The following is a 15,967-nucleotide window of genomic DNA, read 5'->3' as shown; positions in this document are numbered from 1 at the left end:
ACAACAGATAAGAGGCAACTTCAAGGTCTGAGGTGTTATAGTAGAAAAAGAAGTTCAGAGAGTTAGAACCTGGACTGCTCAGGAAAAGAGAAAATAGGAGAGAGGAGCAGGAAGATTTGGCTAAATATGTGACTATTTGGTATCCAAACTACCAGTACTCAGAAGAAAAGGACAGACCTAGCTTGGGGGATCGGTGGTGGGAGAGGAATGGGTTGAAGGCAAGAAAAAAGAGAGATTCAGCTGACTCCTGGAATAGAAATCATTACTAATACAAGGTTGTGGAAGAGCCAGAAATAATACTAGACACTCTTAAAAATGATTGAGATTTAAGATTTTTATGGACTAGAGGTATAAGGACTCTATTCTTTGGTTTGGGGATGGGGGTGATAGGAAGAAGTAAAAGAGTGCTTTCTGGGGGCTCAGAAAGGCAAGGCAGGGCCTGAATCATTCATTGACCTAGATCATTGACATAGAAATGAAAGCAATTCTAGAAGTCATCCAACCCCCTTCATTTAACACATAAGGAAACTGAGGTACAGAAAGGTCAAATGATTTAAAGTTCAGACAGTAAAAGTCTGAGGTGAAATTAGGATCCAGGATTTTTTAAACTCCCAAGTCCTGAGCTTTCTCTATCACACCATGGTACCTCTTATCTTGACAGCTTCCAAAGAGTCTCTAGCACAGTGCTTTGTATATGGAAAGGGTTCAATAAATATATAATGAGTGAATGAAATTCTTGACTGCAAACTTCTTCTTTACCATCTAGACTCAGTCACTTTTCTAATTGGGAGAGTCATATAACCTCCCCAACCCATTTTCTTGCTTCTAAAAAGGATGGGGGTGCCCGGAATTGGGGGCAACAGCGTGTTAGATTAGATGAACATCAGTGGGGCATAGTCAAAAAATTAAGTCATCCAAATTCAGATTCTATTTTGGCCACTTAGCAAATATGTAACCTTGGGCAAATTATTTTAACTCTCTAGGCTTCAGTTTCCCCATCGATAAGATAAGAGGAATGGAATGGATCATCTATAAACATCCTTCCAATCCTCAATTCTAGGAACCAACCCAATAAACTAAATCTGATTCCCCTACCCCCTCCCCCCCGCCCCGCGCCCCACGAACTAGAAGTAATTTAACCGCTGGAGGGAGCGCAAGAACTTTCCTCCTCACACAGGCACCCCAGTCCCCTTCTCCCAACCTGAAATGAGAGGAGAAACTGTCTTCGACCTTGGAAGAAATAAACAAACACAAATACAGAGGTGCCTCAAAGCAAGAAGAGAGGGTTGAGATGAAAGAAAAGGAGCGAGGTGGGGCAACACAAGAATGGCAAAGCAAACCCTCATCTGGCAAAGCAAAGATGGTCAGAGAAACTGTCCTGCAATTCTAGGATCAGAGCCTGCCGAGAAAAGGGGATGAATGGGGTCAGGATACCTAAAGGGAAAAAGGAGAGATGAGCAAAGTTAGTGCTCACTGAGCATATGGCAGAAAGGAGAGGCACCCCCTCCCCTCCCCCAGGAGGATGCCAGATCTCCCAGGATTGAAAGCCAGCCTGGTCTCAATTCTTGATTATCCCGGGAACTTGAAAAGAGAAGGGGTAAAAGGCAAAAGAGAGGAATGGGCCCTTTTAAGCCAATTCGACAGTCATCCCTAATCTCCAGACTGACTGAAAGTAGCCCCACAACCCCGTGTGTCCAGGGCTGGGCGAAAGTGCCTTCTCTGCCAGTGCTCCTCTCCCTACCTTGGCTACCTGGGGAAGCCCAGGACGGTGGGTGGGGATGGGTTAAAGAGTAATGGAAGCCTGAGAAGAAGGGGGCGGATTGGGGGAGTGGAGGTGGAGGGTGAGGGGACGCGATTCCCTTCTTAGCCCTTCGTCACAACAACCAAATTAATCCATCCTATCAGAAAGGACAACAAAGCAAAACAAAAAGCGCCCAGGCTTCCTGTTGTGCAACTCCGTCCTGAATAAGCCCTTTGCCGGGAGGGCTCCGGGTTCACTCAGCAATCCTTTTAATAAAGTCACATTCATGAATGGCTACCCGAACCAGACCAGCAAATAAAGTACGGGCCTGCTCTCCTCCCCTTTTCCCAAATGCCTCACACCTCAGAGGCACACACGCCACCTCACCCCCATCCCCTCCCCCCAGACTGGTGCAAGCTGAGAGAACAAGCCCTGTGCCGAGGTACAGTAAAAAGAAGGAAACTTCGTTGATCTCGGAGCTACAGCCTGGGTTTGGCTTCCACACCACCATCCCTACCCCCATCGCCCTGGAGATAATAAAACCGGAAATGAACTTTCCCAAAGTTTCTCCCTCCAGGTACCTAACTTAATCATCTACATGATGACAAATCCTTCAAAACCAAGGAGACGCGCCCCCAAAGTTTCCAGACAGTATTGTTGTTTCTTCATTCCCTAACCGATTTGTCAGCTAAAGTGAGTAATTTGGAAGTCTACATCACCACACTGCTGGGGGAGGGTGGCGGGGAGAGAACAGGATCCTGAGTGTGCGTATTCATATGTGTGCGCGTGTATGTGTGTTGAGTGTGTGTGTGTGCGTTCGTGCCCAAAAACTCGAACTGCAGACTCATGCTTTCCGGAGACAACTTGGACAGACTTCCTTCAAAAACACACAAGGGTAATTTATAGAGACTGAAGCGGGACAAAGTTCTTTTAGAGGGAAAATGAGACATTTTCAAAACAGTCCTGACATTTTGTTATGCACGATCAAAACATAAACGTTCGGTGACACATGCAGCGGGGTGTTTGTGTCTGAGTGTGTCTGTGTGCTGGCAACACGCAAAGATTCTGGATACAGGTGTGTGTATAGATACCTACACAGAGCAGCCCTATAGATGGGAATATATTCGCTGCGAAATACACTCAGAAGTCCAACACTTTTCACGTATATCAACACACGTGGATTTAAATAAAGCACCCCTAATGGATCTGCTACAACAATGTGTATACAAAATACTACATATCTGCTACCCACGTATATGGTGTAAATAGGCTATGATATAGGAGATCAGAAGCAGGCAGGTAGGGGTCGGTAAGGTAGATTAGGTAAGGTAGGTATGGTAGATAGACAAATAGATGACAGATAGATGATAGATAGATAGATGATAGATAGATAGATAGATAGATAGATAGATAGATAGATAGATAGATAGATAGATAGATAGATAGATAGATAGATAGACAGACAGACAGATAGATAACCTATGTCTGAAGAATGAATTTATGTCACCCTATCAATACCCACTTCCCCAAACTTTCTTTTTCACACAAACTTTTGGGTCGGCATATATTACTCCTTCCCTTCCCTTAACTTAATCTGATCTCTAAGCAACAGCCAGACTGGTTCTTTTGGTAAAAAAAAAAAAAAAAATAAGTCCTTTCCTTTACTGTTCCTTCTTTATTCTTTCTTCCTTTTTTCCTCCCCCCCGGCACCCCCTGTCCAGCCCTTACTCCCACCCTTTGGTCTCTCTTATCCAACTGACAAGAAAAGTGTATTCCCTTCCCCCCCCCCCCGTCTTAAAAATAATATTAGTTGGGTTTTTTTTTTTTAAGCTGCTCCCTCATCAAGAAATAGGGGTGAAGGACGCAACACTTGAAAAAGCGCGAGCTCACAGGGTTCCTGGGGAAAACTATTTCTAATACAGGTCCCTGGAATCTTTAAGGTTCCCCCTCCCCCCAACTCGCTTTCTTGCCTGCAAGCGAAGTTCCTATGGCATCCACTTACCAGGTAACCAGGATTTCCACAACAAAGCTCAACGTGCATTTTTCCTTTCCCCAGGCTGCCTCTCTCTCGCCTCTCCACCAGCAAGAATGACAGCCCTGCTTGCAAGGGGCTGAGTATAAGACAGCAACTTTGGTTCCCAGCCCTTCAGCACACTTGAAGGGTTTGGCCTTTGGAAATGCAAACTTCCATCCGAGCTGAGGAATGGGGCAGCAAACCCCAGTCGTACTTTTTGCTGGGGGCTGCCTGGGCTCTTATATAGAAGGGGTTGCCTCCTGGGCATCAACTCATTCTCCACCACCACCACCCCCCAAAAAAACTAAAAAATATATACTAAAGTTGAGTTTCTATTTCTCTGTCCCTGGCCTGTCCTGCTCATCCCTGTCCACTGAGGGAAAGTTAGCCAAGGTCTGGTTGGTGATGAGGCTGTGGGCTGGCGGGTGATACCCAATGATTGGGGGGGAGGGGGGAGGGGGGAGTTGGTTTGTGGCGGGGGGAGGGGGGCGAGGCTCCTCCGCTACCGGGGGGGGGGGGGGGGGGGGGGGGGGGGGGGGGAAGCTTGCAGCAGCGACAGCAGTGCTCTCCACTCTGTGCCGGTTCTATCAAGGCTGCGTGGACTTAAGGATCGCTAGGACTGGGAAGAGGGAGGGAGAAAGTAAAAGAGAGAGAGTTAGTTGTGAGGGCCAGCAGCCAGCCGCTTCCTGAGTGCGAGAGCCAGAGGGGGGAGGGGGGAAGGGAGGAAGAGGAGGAGGGGAAGGGAGGGAGGGAGCAGGAGAGGAATGAAAAGGGGAGGGAGGTGGGAGGGGGGCAAAGGGGCGGGTAGTGCCTGGTCACCCGGTTGGCTAATTCAAAGGCTGAGCTTGTGTCTCCCTCTCTCCGTTCACACACTTACATGCACATAGGGAGACGGGAAACTAGTCAGAAGAGAGACAGTACTTGGTTACTGAACCTAGTTTTTGTTGTTGTGTTTGTTTTGTTTTCTTGTTTGTTTTACCTTTTTTTTGAGGTGGAGAAATTTCAGTGGACTGAAGGGAGGGACCTGAAGTCGAAGCATCATCATGAAGTGAGAAGAACCCTAGATCTGGAATTTGAAGGTCTAGGTTCAATTCCAGCCCCCACTAACGACCAGAATGACCTTGGGCTATAATAACTTGCATTTATTTGGCATTTTAATGTTTACAAAGTGCTTTGTTCTCCATTAAAAGTAGCTGCTTAGGAGGAAAGCTGCTGTGGTGCTTCAAAAAGACCAAAAGTTTTAAGACACCTTGGTTCCAGTTCCAGTCCTACCAAGAACTAGCTGGATGATTTGGGTGCAACTCAGTTCACGAACTTGGGCCTCCAAGTTCCCGCCTGGAAAATAAGGGGGTTTCTGCTTGGCGCCAGAAAGTAGAGCTAGGACCAATGGGTCGAAGTTGAAGGGCGGCCCATAATTGGCACCATGTGCGGAAAAGCATCCAAACAATTAGAGCGGTCCTAAAAGTAAAATGGACTGCCTCAGGTGATTCCTCATTGGAGGTCTTTAAGCAGTAGTTAAATGCCCACTTCTTGGGGAAATTGTAAATGAGTTTATTGTTCAGTTTAGGGCTGGACTGGATTCTGAGGGCCTTTCCAACTTTGTAATTATTTGACTATATTATCTCTAAAATTCCTTCCAGTTTTGATCCAATTATCCTTAGAAAAACTACAACAAACAAGAATGCTTTAATGAGGCTTGATTGACCAAAAGGAAAAAAAAAAAGATGGAAACTATCTAAATGACCTGTGATTTTCTAGGAGTGAAAACTCCCTCCACCAAATGGATCTGGCATGTCTATAATTTAGTCTTAGAGAATTTTCCTGAGGTTCAAGGGATTTAAGCCATAACTTCCTGTGGTGACATAACTACAAAGTTTCAGAAGGTAGATTTGAACCCAGGTCTTGCTGACTTCCAAGTGCAGCCCTCTATCCACTATGTGCTATCTAGAGAAATAAATGTGTCTGTGTGTGTGTGTGTGTGGTACTAAATATAATACAATGTTTCATAAGTAATAATTCACACAGCACTCAATAATCATAAGGTTACAAATCACTCTCATAAATGGATAGGGGAAGTACATATTCCTACAATCATAGCCTTAGAGAGAGAACGTGTGTGAGAGGGCATCTAGACCTGCTTCCTCATCATACAAATAAAGAAACTGAGGGCCAGAGAGATTAAATGATAAAACGAAAGTCTGAATCGAGGTTTTCTGACTTTCTTTTGCACCATGCTCTGTTGTAACTGCAGATAAGAGAAATGAAGTAAAAGTCTTGAAGTTTTTAACTACACTATACATACATATTGTGCATTCAGATGTTTTAGTCACATGTCTATATACTATGCAGCCATTCTCAGCACATTCAGTATGTAGTTGGGGGAGGGGGGACATGCCTAAACTGGGCTGTAGTCCTATCTCTGCTACTAGAGGCAGCTAAGTGGTGAAGCAGATCAAGGGATGCACTAGGAACAAGGAAAACTCAGATTCAAATCAAGCCTCAGACACTAACTGTTTGACCCTGGGAAAGTCACTTAACCTATGCTTGCTTCAATTTCCTCATCTTTAAAATTAGATAACAGTGGCCCCTAACTCCCAGCATTCATATGAGGATGAAATGACATAATATTTCTAAAGTACTTTGTAAAACGTAGTTGTTGTCCTTTGTACTCAAAGAGGACCAAAACAACATCACCATGCTGGGGTCAAAATACAATTCATCTGACTGTGGGCTGATCAGACCAATATTAACTCAGAAGACTCTACCAAGGTTGGGTACAAATAGTCAATATGAACATTGAAAGTGGAGATATCTCTAAATTTGTGCATCTGACATTTCTTTTGAGTTATTGCAATTCTGCTTTGCTCATAGAACACAGCACCTTCTTTAATGTGGGCAAACCACGCTGGGCAGTCCTTTGCCAGCATCTCCCATGTCTCACAATCATTTTCAATTCTTCAGAGAGACCTTGAGAGTGTCCTTGTATCATTTCTTCTGACCTCTGTGTGAACACTTGCATTGTGTGAGTTCTCCATAAAATCGTCTTTTAGGCAAAGGCACATTTGGCATTCAAACAACGTGTCCAATCCATCAGAGTTGCACTTTTCACAGTGGAGTTTGAACGCTTACTGGTAGGTCAGCTGGAGAAAAGACCTCAGTATCCAGTACCTTATCTTGCTAGGTAATCTTCAGAATCTTCCTAAGACAATTCTAATAGAATCTGTTCAGTTTCCTGGTATAGCGCTGATAGACTATTCAGGCTTCATCCAGGCATACAACAATGAGGTCAACACAATGGCTCTGTAGACCTGGAGTTTGGTAAGCAACCTAGTACTACTTCTCTCCCACACTTTCCTTCAGAACCTCCCAAATACCGATCTAACTCTGGCTATGTGTGTCAACCCTGTCATCAATGTATACATCCCTGAAAAGTATACAGCCAAGGTAAATGAACTTATCCACAGCATTCAGCATTTCTCCATTTGCTGCAACCAGGTCCCATGTATGGATGGTATGGTATTAGCTGTTGGAGAACCTCTGTTTTCTTGGTCTTAATTATCAGGTCAAAATTAGCACAACCACTATTGCTTTTATACTTTCAAATACTTTAACACCTTTTTGGAAGAAAGTTCATATAGAGTATATGCCAGTTGAGGGCAAAAACTGTTACCTAGTATATATTTAGTATATGTGGGTGCTCAAAAGTTACTGAATACCAGCAAATATTGGAGGAGGGAAGGAAGGCACATAAAAAAAAAAGACGTATCTGGAATTTGAAAATGCACTTCAAAATTGGATTTTTCCCTGAAATCCCAATTGGTTTAAAGAGATAATGTGATGTCTAAAGTTCAATAACCTCAAACAATTATTCTCTGACATTCATCAAACATATAAAAACATGAGTCTCCTCCTCTGTCTCATGCAGATGGGTATTTGGCACATGGAAGGGATAATTGTTACAATGATAGACATAACAATTCTTACCCTGGAGTGGCAGTCATGGGAAATACTTCAAGTGTATTTGACTACAACTCTGTATACCCTTTCTTCATGTTTCACAAACTCTTTCTTTGTCATTTTAAATGCTTATCATACCAACACTGGTGAGGGATTCAGAGCAATGAAGTCCTGCACCAGCATGCATAGGAAAGCCTTGATAAATCATCCTATTTTCAGGACAAATAATTTTTTTTCAATCAGTGTTAATTAAAAATGCAATTTTATCTCTGCATCAGAGGAACACTATAACCTACAAGCTGTCTCCTTTCCAAAACCTGTGACCCATTTTATTGACTCCTGGGAGAACTAATGGATGGGAGGGTAAAACAAAATTACTTTCATGCATTTTAACTTGCAATGAACGAAGATTAAAGATTTCAAGCCTTACATGTTCAGCTTACCCAGGGAGTCCTGGAGGAACATTGGGGAAAATAAAGAAAGGTTTAATAGTATCTTTATTTATTTACATTTTCCATGACACCCTCTTCCTTTAATGGCCCTTCCAACTCTAAATCCTTTTCTAGAGCATTGCAGGAGGCAGGGTGGCACAGTGAAAAGAGTATTAAAGTTGTAGTCACAGGACCTGGATTTCACACTTACTATTTGTGTAACATTGAGTAAGTAATTTAACCTTTCATGTAAAAGGAGGTAATTGGACTAGATGCCCATTTGAGTTCCAGATAGGTCATCTTATCAATATGGTTTAGATTACATGGAATAGTGAAAAGCAATTATTAGACCTTCTTTGAAAACACTGCAATGTTCATGACATCGCAAGCATGTTTGACTACGGCGTGGCTATTCATTGTATAACGTAGCATGTTTGTGTAGCACAGTGTGATGAGGTGTGTCTGATGCATGATGTAGTATACTTGTCACATGGTGCAGCATGTTGTGTCATTTCAACTCATGGTATTTATTTCATGGCACAATGTGTTCATCCAGTGACATATTATGTTCAAATGACATGGCTTGTGTGGTGTGCCCATCACATAATGTAGCTTGTCATTTAACACTCTGTCATTGTGTGATGTGTTTTGGCATGTCAATCACATGATGTGGCATGTTCAACACATGATGGTGTGCTATTATAATATATTGTGAATAGATTTATTGCATTAAGTTTACATTTTTTTACAAACAAAATCAATGCCAACAATCAGGGAAAAAAAGCAGGAAACTGGGGAAAACATTTTTAGAGCAAGTTTCTTTAATAAAGACCTCACTTCTCAGATATACAGAGAACTGAGTCAAAATTATAAGAATACAAGTCATTCCCTGATTGATAAATGGTCAAAGGATATGAGCAGATAGTTTTCAGAAGAAGAAATCAAAGCTATCTATAGTCATATAAAAATGCTCTAAATCACTATTAATTAGAGAAATTCAAATTAAAACAAATCTGAGGTACTACCTCACACCTATTGGATTGGCTAATATGACCTAAAAAATTACAAATGTTGGAAAAAGGGGATGTGGAAAAATAGGTACACTGATGCATTGTTGATGGAGTTGTAAATTGATTCAACCATTCTGGAGAACAATTTGGAAATGTCCCCAAAGGGCTAGGAAACTTTGCATACCCTTTGACTTAGAAGTACCACTACTAGGTCTGTATCCCAAAAAGATCAAAGAAAAAGGAAATGGACATATACGTACAAAAATATTAATAGCAGCTCTTTGGTGGTAGCAAAGAATTAAAAATTGAGGGGATGTCCATCAGTTGGGGAATGACTGAACAAATTGTGGCATATAATTGTCATCAAATACTATTGTATTATATGAAATGATGGGGGGGGGATGTGTTCAGGAAAAAAAAAAAAACATGGCAAGACCGATGTGAACAGAGGCAAAGAGGCAAAGAAGCACCAGATCATTGTGCACAATAACGGAGATATTGTAATGATGATCAATTGCAAATGACTTAGCTCTTCTTAGAAATACAATGAGCCAAGACAATTCTAAAGGACTTATGATCAAAAATGTTATGCACCTCCAGAGAAAGAATTGGAGTCTGAATGAAAATTAAAGCATAATTTTTTTTTCATTTTCTTTATTTTTCTTGCTATTTTACAATATGGCTAATAGGAAAATATCTTTTCTATGATTTCTTGTGTATAATTTATATCACATTTCTTGCCTTCATGAGGGTTTCAGGAAGAATGAAAGGGAGAAAATTCACAACTCAAAATTGTTTTTAAATGAATGCTAAAAATAAATTATTTTTTTGAAAATACATTAAAAGAAAATATATTAATCGTTTGCCGTGTTTAGATAATTGTGCTGGATGTTAGAGAAGATAAAAAGTTTAAAAAACACATGTTCTGATTATTGAAAGCTATATTGACTCAATGATCCATTGTTCCTAGTCCTACTTGTCAATCACTGTTGGGGAAGGCTCTGTTGGGAAAGGCAATATCAAATCTGCAGCTTTTTGCTTTACCTTTTCTTAGCCCTGTCCCCCTACCTATGACATTGTTACCCATACCTGGAAATTGTCCTGTACTTTGATATGTTGGGGAAGAACTGAGATGAAAGGGCCCAACCTCTTTTGCTGAGGTGTGCCTGCTTGAATTGTCTTCATCTCATTATGGAAGTTCCCAATAAAAGCTGGCCCTATCTTGAGGCCATTGTTGATCTTCAGTGATCAGCCCATCAACATGTTGCTACTTTGATGTACTTATAATTAACTCCTTTTAATTCTCTTTGTCCTGAGTTTTACCTAATTAATCAGGGTGAGAGCCCAAATGAAGAAATTTGCTTTCAACAAATAGCAAGCCAGCTAGTATTCAAATCTAGAGGATTTGAATTAGATTACTTAGAATTAAGTATTCATTGATTAATAAGGAATATTAAGGAGGAATAAGCTAAACCTAAGGCTCAGAATGAGCTGAAACTGTCCATGAATGTGTAGGAAAACAAATATTTGTTTAGTTATGGTTGGGGGGAAGGATCAGGCCCACTATTCTAGGTAACTAGATTGGAGATGATGGTTCACAGTGAGAAGGCTGAACTACTAAATCCTTATTTTGATTCTGTTTACTCAGCATAATGAATTGGAAAGGATAGAGCAAAACTGACTAGCAATAGTGTAAACTAAAGATACATGAGGAGAATGTCAGAACACCCTCAATGGATTCACCTCAACAGGCCAGGACTAGCATGACTGCAGTGGAAAGAATATAGTATTTAGATTCAAAGGACCTAAGTTCAAATCTTGGCTCAGCTATTTCCTACTTGTCAGGACAAGTCATGTAAGCCTTCTGGTCTCATCTACAAAGTTCCTCATCAATAAAATAAGGAAGTTGCATCATAAGGCTACTAAAGTTTCTTTCAACTCTAAAACTATGATTCTAAGTAATCTAAGGTACCTTCCAGTCCTGAAATTATGAAGCTAAGAGATGTGAATCAGTAGCCCTTGGCTTTGAAAGATCATGAAGAATTCACAGATCACACCATATTAGTCTTTAGAAAATCACCTGATATCAATGGCTCTCGTGTTAGCTAATGTGACTATTAGTACATTTAGGTAGTTTTAGAGTTGATAGAATGATTGAATTCTATTTGAACTATATGAACACAAAAGGAGTTCTTTAGTGAAAATCTCCAGGGATTATCCTTGGACATTTTACCACTTGATGTAGTCATATATGCCATATTTATCATTTTTTCAGATGACATACAACTGGGTGGGATAGCTAAACACACCAAATGGAAGAATTAGGATTCAAAACAGGTTTTTTAAAAAATGAAACAAGTGAATAAGATAAAATTTAATGGTGATTCACGTAAGTTTCCATATGGGTTCTAAAAAGCAACTTTTAAAAAGCAAAGTACAGGATGAGGGAAATATGGAAAGACATCAGTTTCGTTTCTGGGGGGGTGGACAGGATCTGGAGATTTTAGTGAACTGTAAGCTTAATGTGAGTTAAAAGTATGATATAGAGACTTTTTTTTAAAGTCTAATGTTCTCTTAGGTATTGATAAGAAAGAGATAGCGTCTAAAATGAGGTTGCTACTAGTCCATGGCCCTAGTCAGAATATATCTCATTATGTTTGTTACTCAACACCACATTTTATGAAAAGACCTAGACAAACTAGAAAAGGTCCAGAAGCAGGTAATCAGGAGAGTTATCGGACTGGAGACCACATCATGACTATCTTTGAAGTAACTGGTAATATTTAACCTGGAGAAAGGAAGACTTGAGTAGGGAGATCATGGTAGTCTTAGACTTTTGAAGGGCTATCAAGATGAGAGATGTTACAGTCTAACAGATAATAGGAAGGCCTTGGATTCAGTTTCTGCACCAGATACACATTGACCATAAAATCCTGGGCATTGTTTAACCTCTCATTATCTTCAAGGGGAAAAAAGTCACTAAAATCATATGTTACTGACTTAACAGCAATGGAGAGACTTTTCTCACTGGGAATTCCTTATGCTGTTGAAATCACAGATTCAGCAGAAAACAAAACCATGTGGAAAGGGGATTTTATTCTTTCTGCTTGGCTCCAAGGGTAAGATGAGAAATAATATGCAAAGTGAGGTAGATAGAGGCTTGTATTAAGGAAAAACTTTCTAGGGAGGCAGGTTGGAAGTTCCTCACTGAGGGTCAAATAAGCAGATAAATGGCAGATAAGCACCTATGATCTACAAATGATAATCTTATAGAATTGCCTTGTGGCAATAAGGTGATATATAGTCAATATAGGTGATATAAGGCAATAAGGCAATAAATGAGAGTGTCCAGGATCATACAGTCAGTATGTGTAAGTGATAGGGTCTACCCTTAGGTATTACCCAGTCCTTTATTCTCTGTCCACTATGCTACATTATTTCTCATGGTGTATGTATATACAGATATACATGTATATATGTCATTTTGGTATTTATAGTATACATACAATATCTACATATATACATGTACATGTGTGCACACAAACATGTTTCAAAAATTGCAAATAACCTCAAAGATCAATGAGAAGATTAATGTGGGTTATCAGCAGTCCAGAAGACATTATCAATAATTAATTATGCCTGAGAAGTGGCATATAAAAAGGGGTGTGATGGAGGTAGAGCTTACTGTTAAATTTTCAGTTTGAGCACTTACATCTTGGTTATCACAAACTCTACAAATCAGGGCTTGATTTGTTGTTTTGTTGATGTCTAGAAAGTGATAGAGAAAAAAGTTTAAAATGTAAATGAAACTTAAAAATGGGTCATGCAGTACATTTCTGGAGAGCCAGTTGTTAAACGTTTTCCAGCACACCACTGCATACAAGACTCTGTATGTATGTGCCTATGTGTGTGTGTGCACACACATGGGCACACACACATATATGGATATATATATGGATATAGATAGAGATATAAATTCTAGTAAAGGAGACTGTTCATTTTTGGAAAATAAGGTCTAACAGAAATCTCAGATATTAAAAGAACTAATCAACAATCGGTCAATATCAAGCAATAAGCACAGATTAAGTGTGCATATACCAGGAAAGTCTTTGGGATAAAATATAAAAATAAGATAGTCCTGCCCCTAAGGAGTTTACATTCTACAAAAGAGTCAGAAGAAGACCTCTAGGGTTGGGTAGACTCTCTGTAAAAACATGGGCAAGAATATTAGATAAACGAGAGACTGTAGGTAGGCAGCAATCTCTACTGATGGATGGAATGAAATCCAAGATCCCTTGAAGTATTGAAGTATATAATGCTTATCATTACTATGAAGTTATTAGTATTATTATTGTGACTAGAGTTAGTCTTTTACTCTTAGAGTTAAATGAACATTTAAATATGGACATTTGCCTGGTTGCCATTAATAAATAAACATGAATTCTGATTTCACAAGGCCCTTGGAATTTCAAAAGCCTTTTGCTTACCTCCCAGAAAACTCTTCTTTCCCAGTCACCCCTCCCCAAACTCTCTTTCCCCCCACATCCAGATTAACTTATAGGTGGTAAAGACTTCAATAAAAGGTGGGGGGGGAATCCTTACTTAATCGAAGAAGTGATTAGTCTTGGAACTGTAACCAAAACACAATGAATATGCTAATTTTCTTCCCTTTCTGGGGTCATCATCCTAAGTGAATCTTTGGCTCTGAAATAAATATCACAAATAGCCCTATTTATACAATACTTTTACATAAACCTTGCTATAGTTCAATCCACACTCACTTTCCCCTTTTAGGGAATTGTTATTCTTATGCCTGTGACACAAATTCATACCAGAAAATTCTTTTTTTTTTCCCAAATGCAAAAGCAGTAAAATAATAAATGCTAAGGAAATGTCATCATTCTGTCAATATTCCAGCTTCTCTTTCTGTTCTTCATCTCCTCCTCAATACAAGTGTTTGGGTCCAGGATGGAAAGAGATATACTTAACCACAGAAACACATACAGAAATACTCAAATAAAATGAAGCATGAGACAAGCTCACAAAAACAAAGACACTCAGTGGTTGGAATTGCAATGACTATCCCATTGTGGCTAGTTATTACAACATCACTGACATTCACATAAAAACTTTTGATGCAATTAAGTCCAGCTTGCTGGGCTCAGCCTTAGCAGAGAAAGATGAGAACACTGAGCCTTTGGATGCATCACATGCCATTCGTTGAGCCTGACTCTCCTACTGCATTGGCCCAGGAATGAGACTGATAAGGATGGAAGCTATAGGAAAGGTCAGGTGGCATGGGGGACAAAACATGAACTTGGAAATCAGAGCAACTTAATACAGTGGCTCTTCCCTCTTATTATCATAATGTGATCCTGGACAATTCATTTTATTTCTCTGGACCTCAGTTTTCCCCTCTGTAAAACAAAATGGAACAAAAACTGCCCAACCCCAAAGTGTTTAGGATTCAGAATCCTATTCGTTCTTTGTAGGCTCTAGAGTGCCATTCAGTGTGATGCACAATGGCCTGAGAAGCATTATATGGAACTTTCCAATTCTTTATATTTCCAAGGACTCATACCGTAAAGAATGTCATAACATGCGGTGTGCCCTATATTGACAACTTGTAGAGATAGAGCCAAGAGAAGAACAACACTGTTCTTTAATGTGTCGTTACCCAAGAGATCCCTAAAATTTATTTACTCTTCTAACAAGGCAAGGGACAGATAGCATTTCATCAATTATTTAGGATGTACTTGAATTTATAATTATTGTGAGACTAAAAAACTAGTTATTATAATTATTATATATATATATTATAATTATTGTGAGACTAAACTAGATCTATCTGTAGTAATCTAGTTAAAATGCCCTGGATGGGAAGGGCAGGTTTGCCATTTTATTTTTCTGTTTCATATCCAAAACCAAGGTCACGTATCAAGGCACAGTGTTGGAACATAATGATACCAATACAAGATTACAGCAACTCAGGATGAAATCTACAACTCTTCTGGGATCTGCATGTGCTGTAATAGAAAAGGCACTGTTCTTTGAATTAGGAGGCCTGCATGCAAATCCCTCACTGACATTGCCAGGTACTCGACCATAGGTAAATCACTCTAGCCCCTCTGTGCCTCAGTTTCCTAATCCACAAAGTGGGATAATAGCTATAATTATACTAGGTACTTCATTAGATTGTTAGGAAAGGGTAAACTGTAAAGACATTTTTCATCCATTTAGTTTTTTACTATATGGACAACTAGAAAACTCTCCATTAAGTAACTATGGATCTTATAAGGAGGACCTCTTCTAGAACTTGATACAGTCAATTCATGCTTCTGCCTACCATCAATAGACAATCCTTCTTCCATTTATATCTTATGTAGGGCCTAGGACATCCTCTATAAAAGTGGTGAATACCTTTGGTAGGCAAAAATATGTAGGTATATTGTGTATATTCAGGTATATACATATACACATATATTTCTCTTTTTTATGCCTTGTCAACAATCCAAGATTAGTTACACACCATTATCTCTGTGGTTGTATTGATCACAGAATCCTTTATAATCGCAGTTAACTTCACCCCAGGGGGTTCTCCTTCCCAGAAAAGGACTTTAGCTCTGGATTCTCTAGTACTAGATACATTCTTAGGGGAGGATGACCCCTAAAAGAAGGGATTTAGACATTTTTTTTTTAACTCTGTGACGCAAGGCCCCTGCTCAGGATTCCAGGAAAAAAAATCTCTTAAATAAATCTCTCCTCAAAAAGATTAACAGTGAAGCTACTCTGTACAAGGTCATAGCTACCAGGT

At 39.9% G+C, this 15,967-nt stretch overlaps 1 protein-coding gene across 1 annotated transcript in view; it reads right to left on the bottom strand.

Moving 5' to 3' along the window:
• Positions 1 to 4,167, bottom strand: part of GLIS3 (GLIS family zinc finger 3) — a 606,152-nt gene extending 601,985 nt beyond the window's left edge. The window contains exon 1 of the mRNA XM_069090791.1: positions 3,744 to 4,167. The gene's annotated coding sequence lies outside the window, so the exon portion shown is untranslated. The remainder of the gene's footprint in view (positions 1 to 3,743) is intronic.
• Positions 4,168 to 15,967: the final 11,800 nt, after the last annotated feature.

Source organism: Petaurus breviceps, unplaced genomic scaffold, assembly GCF_028583685.1.
Source record: "Petaurus breviceps papuanus isolate PSGF00001 unplaced genomic scaffold, PetGlider_PUasm1.0 187, whole genome shotgun sequence".
In the NCBI taxonomy this organism is placed as follows: Eukaryota; Metazoa; Chordata; class Mammalia; order Diprotodontia; family Petauridae; genus Petaurus; species Petaurus breviceps.
This window is presented reverse-complemented; position numbering and strand designations above follow the sequence as displayed.